Source organism: Rhinatrema bivittatum, chromosome 5 (assembly GCF_901001135.1).
Source record: "Rhinatrema bivittatum chromosome 5, aRhiBiv1.1, whole genome shotgun sequence".
In the NCBI taxonomy this organism is placed as follows: Eukaryota; Metazoa; Chordata; class Amphibia; order Gymnophiona; family Rhinatrematidae; genus Rhinatrema; species Rhinatrema bivittatum.
In genome coordinates this window covers 350,409,658-350,427,643 of record NC_042619.1, presented here as the reverse complement: position 1 = coordinate 350,427,643, position 17,986 = coordinate 350,409,658, and the positions used below count along the sequence as shown (strand labels likewise).

The 17,986-nt window shown below is 46.1% G+C and overlaps 1 protein-coding gene across 1 annotated transcript in view; it reads right to left on the bottom strand.

The window, feature by feature from the left end:
• The window catches only part of LIMS1 (LIM zinc finger domain containing 1), a 214,515-nt gene extending 202,323 nt beyond the window's left edge, over nt 1–12,192 (bottom strand). The window contains exon 1 of the mRNA XM_029604587.1: nt 12,050–12,192. The gene's annotated coding sequence lies outside the window, so the exon portion shown is untranslated. The remainder of the gene's footprint in view (nt 1–12,049) is intronic.
• Nucleotides 12,193–17,986: the final 5,794 nt, after the last annotated feature.

Genomic DNA, 17,986 nt, shown 5'->3' with positions numbered 1-17,986 from the left:
CAACATTAGGCGTCCCAATACCTAGGCGCCCATAGAATAAGCGCCACTAAAAGGACAGGAGCACAAAAAAAATGCTTAACTTGGACAAACAAGGAAGCGTGAGCCTGGATGTACAACAAAGCCCAACCAGGCATCCAGAAAACTGGATGCTGCATTGGACGCACAGCTCGTCACACTCGCTGAACCAATAATGCTGTAGAGGACAGCCTAAGAAGCACGTGAAAAGCCATTGAGGCCTACCTCGCAGCACGCAACCAAGAAACACCTCAGAGCGGGGCCCAGCCAACAGAGGCTGCTCAACCCGCCACACTGCCCACGCCCTAACAGAACTCGCCATCACTGTCTCTGCAGCAAATTTTTCTTTTTCTTTTAATTAAAACACTTACCAGAGCTCAGCCTTACCTGGCTGAGCACAGAGACAGTCTCCTGTAGTCGGCGGGAGAGGACATTTGCTGGCACCGCCATCCTCAGCTTCCTGCACCCGCAGCCTTTCAGCTGCTTAAGGAGCTAAGGCCACACCGGCTGAAAAACCGGCTACCGAACCAAGGCACACCTCTGAAGGACCACAGAAATCACCCCAGGAATTCTCAACTGGGGGAGGGACCTTATGGTATCACCGCAAGAGAGGGGGGCAAATTATTTTTCTCCTTTTCTGAAATCGAAGCAATCCCCAGTGGGAGATGCACGTCCACCATCTGCTGGAGACTGAGATTACTGGCAGGCTGATGTAACTACAGAGGTATATATACTGTGACGTCCGTCTGCATCTGCTGGTAGGGGAGCATAAACTGCTTGTTCTGGATTCATTTGACTGGACGCTAAAAAACCCTCCTTAACCCGTGCAGGACCAAGTATCTAGACTGGTCCACCTTAAACGCTAGAGGAACAGATAGCTCTGTGGGTGGGATCCTGGTGAACAGAACTAAGAATGTGGGCCCAGCTGGGAACAGATAGGCCCTTGCTTCTCCAGGAGAAGGCAGCTCCTGACACATCTCCGCCCTAAAGTGAATGCAATGTAAGTTATACTGCTGGAAGTAAGCAGATTGCATTTTGTGAACGCTGTTTCTATTATAAATAAAGCTGGGATCTTTAAGAAGGAAGGCTGGAGTCAGTGTATCCTATTTCTCTAGCCTAAACTTTTGCTTGGTAATCCCACACCATTCCAGAAATGCATAGTCATTTACAGTGACACATAACGGACAGTCCCTACTGTATGGAGCTTACAATGTAATAAGGATAGAGCACACAAAAAAAAAACCCAATTAAGAGGACAGCATAGATCAATGGAAGATTTTGATTCAGGACAACGTGGATAAATGGAGGAGGAAGGTATTGCTTATCAGCTGGGACCGTAAGAAGCCAATATTCGGTAAGAGTTAGCAGAAGGACTTGTCCTGGACATTCAGTGAGATAACCACTCAAGTCTTCTCCAGCTGGGGTTCCCAGGTGAGGTGGAAGAGTTTCAGCAAAGCAAGGACCCCCTTGCTTCAAGGTACCTGAAAGGGGAGGATTTCTGCATTGGGCAGGAGAGTTGATGGATTGGCTATGCTACTGTGGTTAGTGGTCATGGGCCGCTCAAGGAGGCGAGTAACATGTTTTTGGGTTTTTTGGGGTTTTTGCATGGATCAGCATGTCAAAAGACCAGGAGCAAAAAAACTGAATTCTTTCAATTTAGTGTGCTTTTTTTTTTTTTTTTTTTTTTTTTTAAATCCTAGTCTATTTCCATATCATCAGCTTCCTACATCCCGTGAGGACCCAAGGATTTGACATGGGCGTTAAATAAACCCACATTAAAATCTAGCTACAAATTTAGCGTGGGTTTTTTTTACATCAGTCCCCCACTGAAAGGAGGGACCCAAAAAACAAGAAGGAAGTCGGTCTAACAAAGCCGCGAGGAATGAAAAACAAGGAACAGCCGAAGGTCCTCAAAAAATATTTATTAGGAAATAATAATCCGTGGGTGCCCGACTCTAGGCCTGAGTTTCGCCCAGTGAAGGGCTGCCTCAGGTCACATTTAAGCTGCACTTTTCAATCTCTCAAGCCTCATTCAAGATGATATCCGAGACATTAGTAGCAGGTTTTGCACTGTCTTGTAGGTATGCTTATTCCATAGAAGTTCATAAACAGGCTCTTAGGCACACGAACGCTACAATTCTTTCAATCAGAGCAGCTCCAAAGGGCAACACAAAATAGTATGTGTGCGACAGCAGTGGGAGTTCAGAAACGCCATAATTGCAATCTGAATTGACTCGAAGTACACAGCGTATACACTGAAAGGAGCACAGACAATCCAAATTGTACCCTAGCTAAGAGGATCAAAAAAAGTGCATTTCCCTCTCTCTCGCCTCACACAACACCTTCAGAGGATTCCCCCGATTCCTCCACCTCAAACCTGCATTTAACTCATAAACATAAAGATATGAAGTCCCCAGGGTCCAGCATCCTATTGCCAGTTCATGTCACAAGTACCTGGCAGATCAACAAAATATAGATCTATTTCTTGCTGCTCACCCCCAGTGAGAGGTGATGGCTTCCCACAAGTCTACTTGGCTAATAACTTCTCCAAACTTCTTTAAAATCCCGTTATACTAGTCACCTTGACCACATATTCTGGCAACAGATTCCACAGCTTGCTTGTGCTCCGACTGAACAAAAACCTACCAGGATTTTAAGAGGTTGCTTGTTTCATGGCGCGTCCCCTTGTTTTAGTATTAATTTGACAGGGTAAAGAGCCATCCCCTATTTACCTGTTCCATCTCACTCGTTGATTTTATTAGCTTCGAGCCGCTATCTGTTCATAAAAGGAGCCTTGCCGTTCCCTTGTATCATTTTTGTCACCTTCCTCTGTACCATCTCTAGCTTTACCATGTCCTTTTCAAGGATGGAGGGACCAGAACTGCACACAGTGCTCAAGGTGCGCTCACACCATGAACATCACAATACAGAGGCACTGTGGTATATTCTATGTTTTATCTATTCCTCGCCAAATAATTCCTAACATTTTATTTGATCACCGCTGCACATGATGCTGAGGATTTCAATGTATCGTCCCACGATGTCTCAGACGTTCTTTTCCTGGGCGAATCCTCGTGAGGGAACCTAGCATTTTCTATCTGTATTTGGGATTATTTTTCCCTAATGCATTTAGACATCCTGTCTCCTAGTCTCACAGGGACCTTCTGTAATTCCTCACAATCCACTATGGCACAGATTTCCAAACCCGTCCCCAGGCAGTCGGGTTTTCAGGATACTCACAATGAGTATGCACAAGATAGAATTTGCATGCTATGGAGGCTGTGTATGCAATTGTTTCTCATACCTAATTCACTGTGGATATCCTGAAAACCCGACTGCCTGGGGATCCTCCAGGAATCACTGCACGATGGGCGTTAACAACTTTGAATACTTTTGTGCCATCTGCATAACTGATCACCTCACTTGTTGCTCCCTTTTCCAGATTATTTATGAATATGTTAAACGACACAGGTCCCTGTACACATCCCCTGGGGCATTACGGTACCGATGTCTCTCCATTTGGAAAGCCGACCACTTAATCCTCTCTGGAGGAAAGGCGAGATAGTGGAGACATGATAGAAACATTTACATAGCTCAAAGGTTTCAGTGGAAAGGAGGCTCTAGAACAAGGGGTCATGGGATGAGGGCAAAAGGGCACAGACTCTGGAGTAATCTTAGAAACTATTTATTTACAAAGAGGGTGGCGGATACATGGAACAGCCTCCCAGCGGAGGTGATGGAGACAAAAGCAGTATCTGAATTCAACAAGAAAGCATGGGATAAACTGAGGGGATCTCTCAGGAAGCGATGGGAATTATAAAGCTAAATTCATTGGGCGGATGAGCAGACCAGATGGGCCATATAATCTTTTTCTGCCCTCATGTACATTGTATTAGGTTCCTGTCTTTTAACAATAGGCTAGTGCCTCCTATCCCATGGCTTTTGAATTTCTCCAGCAGTCTTGCACGTGGCATTTTGTCAACTGCCTTTTGAAATCTTAAAATCAATTGGCTTACATTAATTCACATGTTTCTTTACAAATAATTTAAGAGATGGGCAAGGTTGACCTCGCCCCCATACGCTTTCATATGCACAGCTGCACCGATATAAATGCAATATACCTGTCCTAAATTGCTTTCAGATCAAAGTCCAAAAAAAACTATTTTGCAGGGTCCGCCCACCCCCCTCTCCTTCAGGTTTCCTGCCTGCAAGCTTCTCCGCTTTCCTGCGGTCTTTCCTCTTCTGCATGGAGCCTTCTCCCTTGCTTTGCGATCACCTGAGCAGGGGACTTCAGCCCTGCCAAGGCCTCTTCAAATATTTGCTGCACAGATTGTTTTACCACTCCCCGCAGATACGATGCAGAACAGGTACCCTCCCCCCCCAACAATAGCAGATATCGTCTTCCTTTAATGCTGTAATCAGCCGTGCCAGCTCTCTGCTCTTGCATAATGCACAGTCCAGAAGAAATCCCAATTCTTTTTTTTAAGTAGCATCGTTTTCTCCTTAAAATGTAAGCATGCAGTAACGTGACCTCTCTGTTGTGTTTCTTCAGGGCCCCTGTCAATTCGTCCTGAAGGTTATAACCTCTCTCCCCCATGCGCCTCGCTTGGTTGGCGGCAGTGGTGTTGTCGGGCTGCTACTCTCTCCCCACTACTGTTGGTTCCAATCTCTTCTCCCACCTCAATCCTACCCTGCTGTTTAAGATCACAAAATCACAGTCACCACCCACCAAGCCAGGCACCCAGCCGTAGAGCAAACCCTCCCCCACCAGCCAGGTGCCCCATCCAGCTACCCACCGCAATCACCCACCATCGCCTCCAGCCTCTCCCCTCCCCCCCCCCCCAATCGTTCTTACTGCTGATCTCATCCCAGGCCACCATTGCTCCTCCTGCTCTTTCAGCCCCCACACACACACGGCTGCATTTCCACCTGGCTCCTATGCCGCTGGCCCACCGGGAAGGAACGAAGCGCCGTTTCTCCACCGCCATCTCCATGGACCAGCAGGAGCACCGCCAATGAACCGGAGGGTTGAGAGAGACCCTGCTCTAAGCTAAGGGTACCCCCCCCCCCCCCCCAGCTGTCACTATATCACGCCACCTCTTTTGGTGTTAACGACCCTGACGCTCTGGGCAGCCTTCCTGCCTGCAGAGGCCATCAGCGGCCTGCGGCCTGAACGGCACAGGCCTGCCTCAAAGGCACACGAGGCAGCCTGCCTCACCCACAGCCCACTGTCCCGTCGTCCAGTCTACCTTTAACCAGCCCACACAGCCATAACAGCTGTCTTTAGTCGGGGAATGTAGCCAAGTCAGCATGCAAACCACATTAGGAAACTTTTCACCTTCCCCAAATTATATCCAAGGACGTACCAAAACCTTGCTGCTATTTAATGTTAGTTGACGTTGCCTCTTCTTGGAAGCTTGATGGATCACTCTTCAGTGCAAGTCAGCGTTGTCCTCATTGCTTTGTGGCCCTCAACCTTTCCATGTGATTTAAGCATATAGATTTCCATAAATTATTGCAACACCTAGGGTCCCCCCCACTTGGCATTATCAATGCCCTCTATATCTATCTTGTGTACTTAAATGTTGTCCCCAGACTGGTTTCCACCACCTGTGAGAGGAGTCTCTCCACATGGGTTTGCTTTGCACATGCCATGACAGGCAACGCACTCGTAAGCCACAGCACAATCTCCTCTCTCTTAAACGTACCGCTGGAGCTTGCTTCAATACTTGCACCTTGCCAAAAAAAAAAGCTTCCTTCTGGAATTTATAGTATGTAGAGGAAGCATAGCAAGGGACCTTGGGAAGATTTCTGATCAGGTTAGCGGTATCCAATACACCTGGGACAATTTCTGTACCTTTCTGCCACATTTTCTTAGTCTCCAATTGCATCTCTTACTACTCTTAGTAGAGGATCTTCTCTCTCCATAAGTTGTGCAGAGTAATCACTTGGTATTGACACTTCTGTTAGCAATGGGGTTCTTGCGGTTTTCCCCTTTACTATAATGTCTGATTTTTTTTTGTGTGTCAAGCTTTTTAATCAGTTGAAATAGGAATGTCCCTGTGATCACAACTTCATTCTCCACAGTTCTATCACGTTTTTCAGGTAAGGCAATGTTATAGTGTTTCCAGTTTACAGCAGATGAGCCCTGCCACCTTATTTATCTTTCTGTACACGGGCCTTCTGACATTCCACTGGGCTGCAATTATCAATCTCTAATCTTTAAGTTCCATTCTCTCTAACCATTCCTGTGTCTACAGGTGATTGCCGAAGAAATTCTATTTCCCACTATATTTATGCTTTTTCCAATTGATTTTCCTTGTGGCTGTCAGATTCTTAAAAAAAAAAAAAAAAAGTCTTCTTGCAGTAGCACAGTAAGGGGAGGGTCAGAGGATGCCATGGGCCCCCCGATGCTAGGCTGTAAGGGCCCCGGAGTCCTGTTTTGTATTTTTTTTCAGCTCCCGGGAACGCTCCTCAAAACTCTGGGCCCCTTGTGCGGAAGCAGGCCCGGATGAAATCACCCGTGGCTGGGCCCCACGTGGAAGGAAGACAGAAAAGTGCTGTCAGACTGCGTGCTTAAGGTGCAGCAGAGGCATCCGTTCACGGCGGCAAAGAACTGATCCGTCGGGCTGCTGGTGTCCCCAACTCACCAGCGCCAAAGAAAAGGACAGGTCCATCGGGTTGTTATCGCACCATCAACTTACCAGCAGCCAAAATCAAGTACAGGCTGCAGGCCGTATGGTGCTCCTCATCCCGCCGGAGGTCAAAATCTGGAAGAGGCCGTGCAGTGGCCTGAGTGGCGGAGAAAGCTGCACCCCCCCCCCCTCAGATTTCATTAGAGGAAGAGGTGAGAGGGCGTGTTGAATGTGTGTTTGAGAGAGGGGGAACATGCGTGAATGTGTGTAAGAGCATGTTTGTATGAGGGAGAGGGAGCATGTGCATGAGAGCTTGCGTGTAAGAGAGAGGGAGCGTCCATGTGTGCGAGAACCTGTGCATATGAGGGAGAGGGGCATTTGTGTCAGCATGTGTACATAAGAGCCTATGCGTATGAGAGAAAAGGAGTGTTTATGTGAGAGCCTGCGAGTATGAGAAAGAGGGATTTTGTGTGTGAGAGAGTGTGTATGTATGAGAGAGAGGGAGCATATCTGTGTGTGGGTGTGTGAATGAGAGGAAGCTTGCATGTGTTTGAGAGCATGTGCATATGAGAGAAAAGAAGCTAAGCACCAGATGCTTAGAAGTGGCCCAAATGATGACCTACTGGCAGACTTCCCACACCTGGCCAACAGGAAGAAGACTAGGATCACTGGGAGACAGGCAAGTCATATGGCACCTTGCTTTGGTCAGCTCAAAGCATCAGATAACATACACCCCAAGTCACCGTGCTTCGGTTTGTTTCCTTTAAAGTGTTTCAGTCCAGTTAGCTTCGAGAATTGCTTCAGGTGCGTTGCTTTCTTCGAAGAAGCTTCCACTATTTCTTTTGACGCCAACACGTTTTGCCTTTTTCAGTGCATCATGCAGCTATATCATCTGTTTTTGCTTATGGACTGATGCAGGCTGGGTGTCCAGCTCAGGTCAAAGCAAGGACGGTGTTTTAAGGGGCCTGTCTCACTTCCTGGAGAGGTCAGTGTAAAGCTATGAAAAGGTGTCCTGGGCCTGACGGAGCTCATCTATTTTGGCTTTGGCTTCCCTGGTCCACTGAGCCCAAGGGGACATTCTGCCACATTGGGTTGGTCATGAGTAAGGCCTAGGAATTGATAACAGCAATCATGGGTATCTGCTCAACATGAATCGGCCACATTCACAGGCCTTAAACCTACTCAACATTGTCTTTCTTTGTCAACATTTCTTGAACTCCATTAGAGAGATATTCCTTATTTTATTTTTTTTTTTTATATATACTACTGAAAAGTGTTGTTGGTTTGGCTGCCAAGGCAGTGAGACAACTGGATGGAAAAATTTGAACTGAAGAGATAAGAAAAAAATGCTGAGAAGAGAAAGTGAGACCATCTGTGCTTCAGCCCAGACAAAAAAAGACTGAGGAGGCACTGAGGCAGCGCCTGCACATGAATTCCCACACATGCTCAGTACAGCCAAAACTCTACTAGTTTGGACAGAGGCATCCATTCAGTACCACCGGATGACATCACCCACAGATCATGGCTAATGCAGCCTGTTTATCGACAGAAAAACTACATTATCCTTTTATTTAGTACTATTTCCAAAGCTTTGCCCACTACAAGACTTCCGTACAGTCTTACAGGCGACACTATTTACAAAAATGGATTACTGCAATTCCTTACTCCTAGGCCTCCCCTACTCTACAATCAAACCCCTCCAAATGTTGCAGAACGCAATGGCCAGAATCCGAATACCCGTAAAGCTGACCACATCACCCCCCATTCTTAAGGAACTGCATTGGCTCCCCATCTCAGCCCGCATTATACATAAAACCCTTACGATCATTCACAAATCCCTTCACAACCACAATCTCTCCTGGCTTGATGATGCTCCCCGCTTCCGCCCCTCCAACCAGAACAGCTCACAAAGGAACCCTCTATACCCCCACCCTTAAAATTGCACACCTCACCTCTACCAGGGAGCGAGCCATCTCCATTGCAGGCCCCACCCTCTGGAATACTATGCCCCTCGAGCTCCGACTGGAAGCCTGCACCCAAAAATTCAAAAAAGGGCTAAAGACGTGGCTCTTTAAACAAGCATACCCTAGCCCCTCCTCGCCCTATTATTTACTCCCCCCTCCCCTTTCCTTCCTCTTTTTGTCCTCCCTCCCCTCCCTGACTGTCAATTCCCGGCCACGTGTTACATTGTATTTTTTGTACAATCTGGTATAATTCGCAAGATTGCATATATCGCTTTTCTCCTAGCCCACCTTGCCCTCCCCTAGCTCCCTAGACATGCCTCTGTTCTGTAATTACTTTAAACATGGCAATTAGTACGTCTTCCCTCTTCAACCCCTCTTCCCCCTCCCCCCAGACCCCCTCGCCATGTTATTATTGCATTTTATTTGCAAGATTGTACACAGTGCTGATTTGTATATAGTGCTTATTACCTTTTGCAAGATTGTATATAGTGCTTATTGCCAGCTCATGGACGTTCGCTCGTTCACCACAATGTTCTGTTCATTTTTCTTCACCCCTCTTTCACAGAGCTTATTTTTCCTCGCTGCTCCCTCTCCCCCTCCCTGTTTTATTTTATTTCTCTTCAGTTTTAATGTAAACCGATAGGATGTACCCTCAAATATCGATACAGAAAAACTAATAAACAAACAAACAAACTACTGAAGTTAGGCTGGCAGATCTGTAGTTATTTTCCTTGTCTCCACGTTTATGAAGTAGGAATACAACCGATCTCTTCCAGTACCCTCTGCACCTCTCCCCATCTCCAAAGACAAACCAAAAAGAGCTGTAGGTCAGCATTTCCTGGAGCTTTTGCAGTACTCCGGGGTATATTCCATGAAGTTGCACTGCCTTAACTACTCTCATTTGTACCAAGAACTTCAAGTACCTTCCTCTTCAGTAAATGGGGTTGAAGATTTCATAATCATTAGCCGGCCCAATATTATGGAACTCAATGCCACCCGAAATAAGATTAATGAGAGATCTAAAACTTTTCAAAAAAAAAAGCTTAAAAACGTGGCTTTTCAAAAAAGCTTTTCAAAGTGAGAATGGGGAATAGGTAGTACTAAGAGACAAGAAAAGGACTTATATACACACAGGCAAAAAAGTCACCAGAGAACATATATGCGTTCTTTTTATTTTTATCATACTTAAGTATTAAGTTAAAGAATTACAGTATATTGCATGTATGGATAGTCCATAAAGGTAATTCAGATACTATGTGCTATATGTAATGTCTATTGTAATCATGTAACTGAACAATTTCGGCACCTACTAGTTAAATTACAATCTATTTTGAATTTTTTCATGTGCCTATTTGTAAACCGTTGTGATGGTATATCACTGAATGACGGTACAGAAAAGTTTTTAAATAAATTAATTAATTAATTAAGGCCTCTATAGCCTCTCTTAGGCACATTACCTTCCCTTCTAATTATACTGAGCAAAAGAACTTGTTTAAGTTGCTACCTTCTGCTGGTCCCTTGCCTCACTAACCCCCACATTCTCCTTTTAACTATTCCCCCCCCTTTGGTTTTATAATCTGTCCCTTATGTATCCAAGCCTTGCTAATTTTTAGCACAGGTTTTATTTTATTCCTGTGGTAAAAGCACATGGTCCCACAGAATGCAGTAAGATTTAAATCCATGCTAACAGGTGAGGATCTGGCAGAGGAAACAAGACTGCGTGAAGCCCACCTACTCCCCACCCTCAGCGGGTAAACCCTTTCTCTCTCACCCCAAGTTAAAAAAAAATAAACTTGTGGCATGGGGCATCTGAATTTCCCAACTCCTTCCCCATTGCAAGGAATCCCAGCTGGAGGAGATATTACCTCCTCATTCTGAGCTACTGTCAATGCCTGCATAGCTAATTGATTCTTTTTTCACTGGCTACCGATTGGTCCCTTCACAGATGTCAGTGAAAGGTTCGATCCCAATTCAAATTCTGAACAGAGATTGGTCCTTTCACCGACAGCTGTGACAGTGAAAAATGAATCAACTAATATTAATATGCTGGTACAGCCAAGAGCTGTTCCAGCATTGACAGCAGTCCAATATAAGGAGGAATTCTCTTCCAGCTGGGGTTCCTTGCAATGAAAGAGAAAATGGTTGACAATTTGGGTGCTCCACACCACAACTTTATTTTTTTAACTTACGGTAGGAGGGGGTTTTCCTACTCAGCCTGGCTATTTTCTTGAGTTAAATTTCCCACAGGAAAAAAAGGCAAACTATGTAGTCTCTCTCCTAGCATGCCTGTCTGTACTGCAAAGTAATAGTATTACCCTACAATCTGCAAGGGGATGCACTAACCCTCGTGCAGGTTTTTTCCCCACACTAAAACCCTATTGCATATAGGAGTTATGTTAACACAGAAAAATCCACACCAAGACCCATGCTAGGGAATTTCCTACTCTGTTTTCCCCATTCTCCTGATAATTCAGTCTTCCTCATCATGTTTTGTTTGGGGGGGGGGGTTGTTGTATTATCTGAATGCTAGTCTTGGCTCTTTAAGAAGGTAGGAGAAATGCTAAAAGCACAGTGTTGACCTCCTAGGGCATCCAGTTGTCCACTCCTAGCTGATGCTACTGCTGATGGACTCCAATTCACATCTGGCTGACTGAAGTCATCTACAAGCAGCACCTCCCCTTTAGGTGTCATCCTTAATATTGGATCATCATGTTAGATTCTACCTCTTTTCCTTGTGCTACAGCTCTGTATATTACTCTCATGCAAATCTTTCTAGATTTCTGCAGGGCAGCCATTCTGCTACTGTATCTTCAAAAAGCACCGCAAGGCGAATGTCTCCAGCAGGCTGCAATGGAATAATCAAACTGCTGTCCAAACGCATGCAGCTATTTGTTGAGGGCAGAAATAAACAGCCCAGCCAGAAACATGCAACGTATCAACTATATTTCCACCTCTTCCAGACACACTGCTTCTCAGGTTTGCCATTTCTTGCTGCAGAAAGCCCACAACCCATGCATTACACGCGCAAATGGCTTACATAAAAAGCGCATTTTGCTTTAAGGATAACTCAAGTACAAAAAGTGCTCCCAGGGTTAAGGACTTGATGTTCATTCATGGTGCAGCTGCAAGGAATCCTCGTTCCCCTCTGAGGAAAATGGAAAGGTTTTAGCATTTCTCGCATGCAAACTGCTCAGCCGAGCCGAGCTTTCCTAGCCGCCCCCCACCCACCCCAGGTCGGACTCTGCACGTTCGCCGAGCAGCCAGGGGAGCCGCGGCGCTGGGGGTGGCAGCTCGCGAGCTCCGAGCCCGGCGGACCCGCGGTTCCGCTTTGCCCGGCTCCGTGCCGCCGTCCCGCAGGCGCATCCCCGCTCGGCAGCTCGCGCGCCGCGCCGCCCCCCCCCGGCTCCATAGCTGGTGACGCGGCATCGCACTTACCCCGCGGAGGGAAGAGCCGCCTCGGGCACCGTAGTCAGACACAACTCGCGGAAGGGGAAAAAAAAAAGAAGAAGCCCAGCCAGAGAAAGCCCGCGCGCCGAGCCGCGCCTACCATCCAACAGCCGCCGCCGCCGCCTCCTCAAAGTGAGGGGGGGAGGGAGGGAGTCACCTCCCTCTGACATCACTTTTTTTTTTTTTTTTTTTTTCCCCAGGAACAGAAGTTTATTTCCGCACTGGCGAAAGCGCGCGCATTGTGCCATAAGCACAGGTTCTTAGGCAATCTTTCCCACCCCCGCTGCGTGGCCACCCAGATGGTACCGCCCGCAGCCGTCTCCATGGAAACAGCAGCCCGGAAGTGGCGGCGGCGGCGCAGAGATGCTGCTCACGCCGGGGGGGGGGGGGGGGGCGGCAAGGCTTCCAGGTGCAATCCGCCTGGCTCCGGGTGCTGCAGCTCCCGCTGGAAACCCGTCCGTCCGTCCGTCCATCCTTCCCCGCCCCCCCCCGGTGTATTTTACCCTGCTTTAGTCGCAGATAAGTTTTAAACCACGCCCAGAGCAGAAGACGGACAGCTCCTGAAAGCGCCATGCGGGTGAACGGCAGGCAGACGGTGGGACCAGAAGGGCGACAGGGACGGCTGCCAGGGACGGCTGCCAGCTTTCCCTTGTGACAATGCCCAGTATTGGGCGATGCTGAGTAAAAATGTGGCTGAGCATGCCCTTCCCCCATTCCCCAATGCCTGTTCGTGTCACACCGCCCTCCCCCCTTAGTCACATGGTAAATGGGGGGCAGGTGACGAGCACTGTTTCACTAGAATCTTTCAATCAAGCCTCATAGAAGAGTGAACTCTAGGCTCTACCATTAGCCCCTGACTATACAGAATGGAATAGAACTGCTATACACACCCCAAACCTCAAGCTCTGCAAATATTCAGTGCCCATAGAAACACCCCATAAAGGTTGCAGCCTGAGGGCTGAACTAGGATGTTACCCCTTACTCTTTACCATACAAAAAAGAATATTCAAATGTTGGCATCATCCCATTAACAGAGACACAAACTCCCTCCCCTACCAAGCTGTCAGCAAAGCAACACAAAGCCCCGCAGAAAACACTCAGCACCTATAAGAACAGAAGAAGCTGCCATGCTGGGTCAGACCAAGGGTCCATCAAGCCCAGCATCCTGTTTCCAACAGAGACCAAACCAGGCCCCACGACCCTGGCAATTACCCAAACGCTAAGAAGAGCCCATGCTACTGATGCAATTAATAGCAGTGGCTATTCCCTAAGTAAAATTGATTAATAGCCATTAATGGACTTCTCCTCCAAGAACTTATCCAAACTTTTTTGAACCCAGCAACACTAACTGCACTAACCACCTCCTCTGGCAACAAATTCCAGAGCTTTATTGTGCATTAAGTGATCTGTAATCTGTCATCCCCAAACAGCACTAACATACCCAGAACTCAAATAGCAATAACCATGCCTGTGAAAAGATGGCACTGAAAATATTGCAATGCACCCTAAAACACCAGTATGCCCCCTACTGGAAAAACAGAAGAAAGCAAATTGCTATCAAACCCTAAACCAAAACTACATATGGGCACTATACTTCACCTTAACCACACAGACCCTCACCAAGCACAGAATAAGTTACCAGAAATTAGAAATGCGCAGATAAAATTGAAATAGATATCCCAAAATGTCAGACTCACATGCAATGCAACATTGGAGAACTAAAACAGAAATGCATTTCCTCCACTGCTGCCCAAGAAGAAAGGACAAGAAATGCATATTTCCAGAATAGGTATAGTCCATTCAAGAAATTAAAATGTTTTCTTTTACTTTTGTTGTCTGGACATGTCTTTCTAATTTTGTTGATCCCAGTCCATCTTTTTTCAATGTCTTTGTCCAGGGTCTCCTTTCCATTTCTTCTCTCTTTTGTCTTCACTTTCTCCTCTACATTTAGCTCCAAGATTGATCATTCACGTTTATCTCTTAATTTCTTTTTTCTTCCTTTAATCACTCATATCAAGATTTCACCCCTCCATCACCTACTTTCACTACATCTCCTGGCTTTCTTTCTCCTTCCCCTGTCTCTTATTACCCCACACCCTTGTCCCCTATTTACATCTTTTTTCCTCACCTCCTCAAGAGTCCTCAGCTACTTTCATCTGCTTCTAATCCTCTCATCAGCACTGTCTGCCTATTTTTCATGCTTTCCTTTGCCTCCAGCCCTTTTCTTCAATCTGCCCCACCCTTCCTCTGAGTATCTCACTTTCACCATCTCCTCATCCCCATTTCCATTCTCATCATAGTTCCTGCATCCTTTTCCACTGCCTCACTGCATTTATACCTCCTTCCAACCCTTCTTCAGCATTCAGCCCCTTAACTCTGACCCCCATCTCACACCATTACATATTTCCAGCCCATTTAATACATCCACTCTTATCCACTTAATTTCCAAGTTCCCACTATCCCTGCTCCCCCAATTTCCCAGTAAGCATCGGAATCCAAGCTCGCACCATGTTCAAGTTTCTGCTATGCCCACTATCTCTCTGAGTACCCACTCTCCCCCCCCCCCCCCCCATTCTCTGGTATATCCACCCCCAAATACCCAGGTCTTGTTCTCCCTCTAGATCTCAAAGTCTCCCTTCCATCAGCAGTCTGAAACAAAGGCCATCCCTTCCCCACTCCATTCTATTTCCCCATCCCCCAGTCCACCCCACCTCATCCCCTTACCTGCTCATACATTTGGCAAATGGGGCTTGGGCTCCCTCCCATCTCTCTACTCCCAGGGTGCACCTTTTTCCACTGAACAGGCTTGAGTTCCCTGCTGGTCTGCTGCTCCTGGGGCCCTTCTTCACCCAGCATCTCCGTCCAGGCTGCCTTCAACTAAGTGATCACTGTTGTTACTTCCAAGGACAGCACCTTGTCTATCACTCCTGCATCACATGGGTCAAACATCAGCTGTTTGAACCGCTCAAGCTACGGATGCCCTGACTCAGTGGGCGACTCCCACGATGCTAATGTTGTCCCCACAGAGGGATCAACACCGGGCTATCTCCCCTGACCAGAAGATCCTTCACACAATTGGGCCAACAAACTCCAAGTCAAAAGAAAAGAAGGGAGAATATTTCCCAGTCACTAGATTGCCCAGAGGAGGTAGATCCGATTTTGGACATCTTGTCTCACCCACCTTGTTCTTCACCTTCAGAGCCCTTCTCCGTAAGCTCAGCTTCCTCCTCCTCATGGGGGAGCAGGAGGATCTACTCAGACCTCTTGATGAATTCACATCACAAACTCTGATTTCCAAGACGCACCTAAGGAACTCCAAGGACAAGATGGCGGTCGGCAGCATCCACGCCATCCAGGGAGGCCCGAGAACAGGGGCAGGCAGGCCGGCGATAGCTGGCGGAGGCCGCGAGACTACCCATTGAAGTTAGTGCAGAGAGACATGAGGTGAGCAATAGCAGTCACAGCCTTCTGCGACCGATGGGTGTAACACAAGGAAACCATCAACTCAACTGAATTGTGCGTTTAAATGGAAACATTACGCAGACTAGTGTGCACAGAACAACATCAGTCCTTTCTCTTCTTCACCCAAAGAGTTACTTAACTACCTGCTTCACCTCTCCAAATCTGGTTTGGCAACATCTTCTATAAGAGTTCATCTAAGTGCTATAGCTGGTTCCTCCATTTCGTTGCATCCCCTAATATCTTGTTTTATGAGAGGACTTTCACCTACATCTTCCATTACGGAAACCATCCATTCCATGGGATCTGAATGTTGCCTTGATGACGGTCAGGAAACAGCCTTTTGAGCCACTGCAGTCAATGCCTCTAAAATTTCTAACATTGAAAATTGTGGTCATCATCACCATCACCTCAGCAGGGCGTATAAGCGAATTCCAAGCTCTGGTTCATTCTCCACCATATTTACAATTCTTCCACAACAAAGTGGTAGTCAAAACACACCTCAAATACCTACTGAAGTTTGTATCAGCTTTCCACATCAACCAAGCTATCCCAATCCCAATCTTCATCCCAAAACTGCACAAATAAGAGCAGGAGAGACTCTTGCGTACCATGGACTGCAAAAGGCCATTAGCATACTACAAGCAAAGAACTGATTCATGTTTACCTATTCCTTTCCACTCATTATTTTAAAGACCTCTATCGTATCCCCCCCCCCCCAGCTGTCTCTTCTCCAAGCTGAAAAGGCTTAACCTCTTTAGACTTTCCTCATAGGCAAATTGTTCCATCCCCTTTATCATTTTGGTCACCCTTCTCTGTACCTTTTCTAATTCTGCTATTTCTTTTTTGAGATCCAGTGACCAGAACTGCATGCGATACTTAGGGCGTAGTTGCAGCATGGAGCGATACAGAGGCATTATGATATTCTCTGCTTTATTTTTCATTCCTTTCCTAGCAGCTTCACAAAAGTGTAAACTGGCTTGTGAGTGGAGTTTGAAGTTCTTCTGAATTGACTTTGAGACTAACTTTCTTTAATTGTACTTTAGTAAGTGCTGATGGGCAAAAACCACAAAATGGAATCTGTTTTTCCTTACTAATGTTGTTCAAGAATCAATACTCTAAGTTCTTTAAAGACCAGATGGATGTGTTTACCAATAATATACAAGGGATACAGTCTATGAAGAAACTGATCTTGAAGTGCATTAATTCTTTTGAAGTAGTCCCCCTGGGTTATGTAAATTCATTTGACTTTGAGGGCAAAGTTATAAACAATGATAGTTTTAATCAGGGTAATTTTGAAATAGCCTGCAAAACGGTGAAGTCTGTGTGTACATGCAGACTTTACAGAGTATTTTCAAAGCAAACTTGCACACATAATCAAGTTACATAAATACTTTTCAATGCACTTGGCCCCAAACTATCGTAGTATAGCTATTTACATGCATAAAACTGGGTTTTGTGTGTGTAAATGACATTGAAAATTACCACGTGTGCACTTGTCCAGTTGAAGTAAATATGAGCTTCTGTGGGATGCTGAATACATTCACTTTTATTTTTTTTCTTGTTAAAAGGAGGAGAGAAACCTCAAAGAATGGACTAAAGGAATAGTTTCTAGTAATATTACAGGTGAATTTAATAACTGGAGAAATGGCACTAATATAATTAGAAATGTGTTCAAACTATTTCTTCCAATTTGCCCAAATCACTACGATATCAATATAGTGCTACCAGTCTGGGAATTGTCAAGTCAGAAGCCCTTCTTTCACATTAGATCCTACTCTAGGGCCTTAGCTAGGAAGGTATGAACAATGTAGTGTCACAGGGCATGTTTTTGACAGAAGCATAGCCTGAACTATTAAAAATGTTATGTGGTAGCTGAACTCTTATCGCTGCCCACTTGGTGGAAGAGAGAGTGTGTATGTTGCGTGGGGGGGGGGGGGGGGGGGGGGGGTTGGGGACAATGAGCCGGGCCTTCTGCTGTGTCAGCACAGGGCTCTACAACACCATTGCCAATCAGCTTAATCAATCTTAGTTGTTTTGAAGGTGAAAGAAGATAAGTCATAGCTAGTTTTCTAAATAAACAATCTACCAGCTTTTTATCTTCATCACTATTTATTTTCAGGGATTGGATTGATACTGTCCAGATTCCAACACTTTTCCCATGGGGCAGCTCCCTTCCCATATAATTCAATAATTACAATCCTAATTATTGTGCTATGAATTCTAAATAAAGTAATTCTATAAACATAACAAATACAAGGCAGCTCTACCCTTCACAGAATGGACTCCCCTCACTGATAGATCATAGCTTTAAAAGTTATTCTTGTCTTGGAAGCAAGACTGAGAGATGGGATGAGCAAACAGGATCCCTGGAGGCAAGAAGCTGATAATGAAGCACTGGGTTAACCTGCACGGAGTGGCAGTCCAGCCCATAACAGCAGAGGCATGACTGCTTTATTCTTCCAA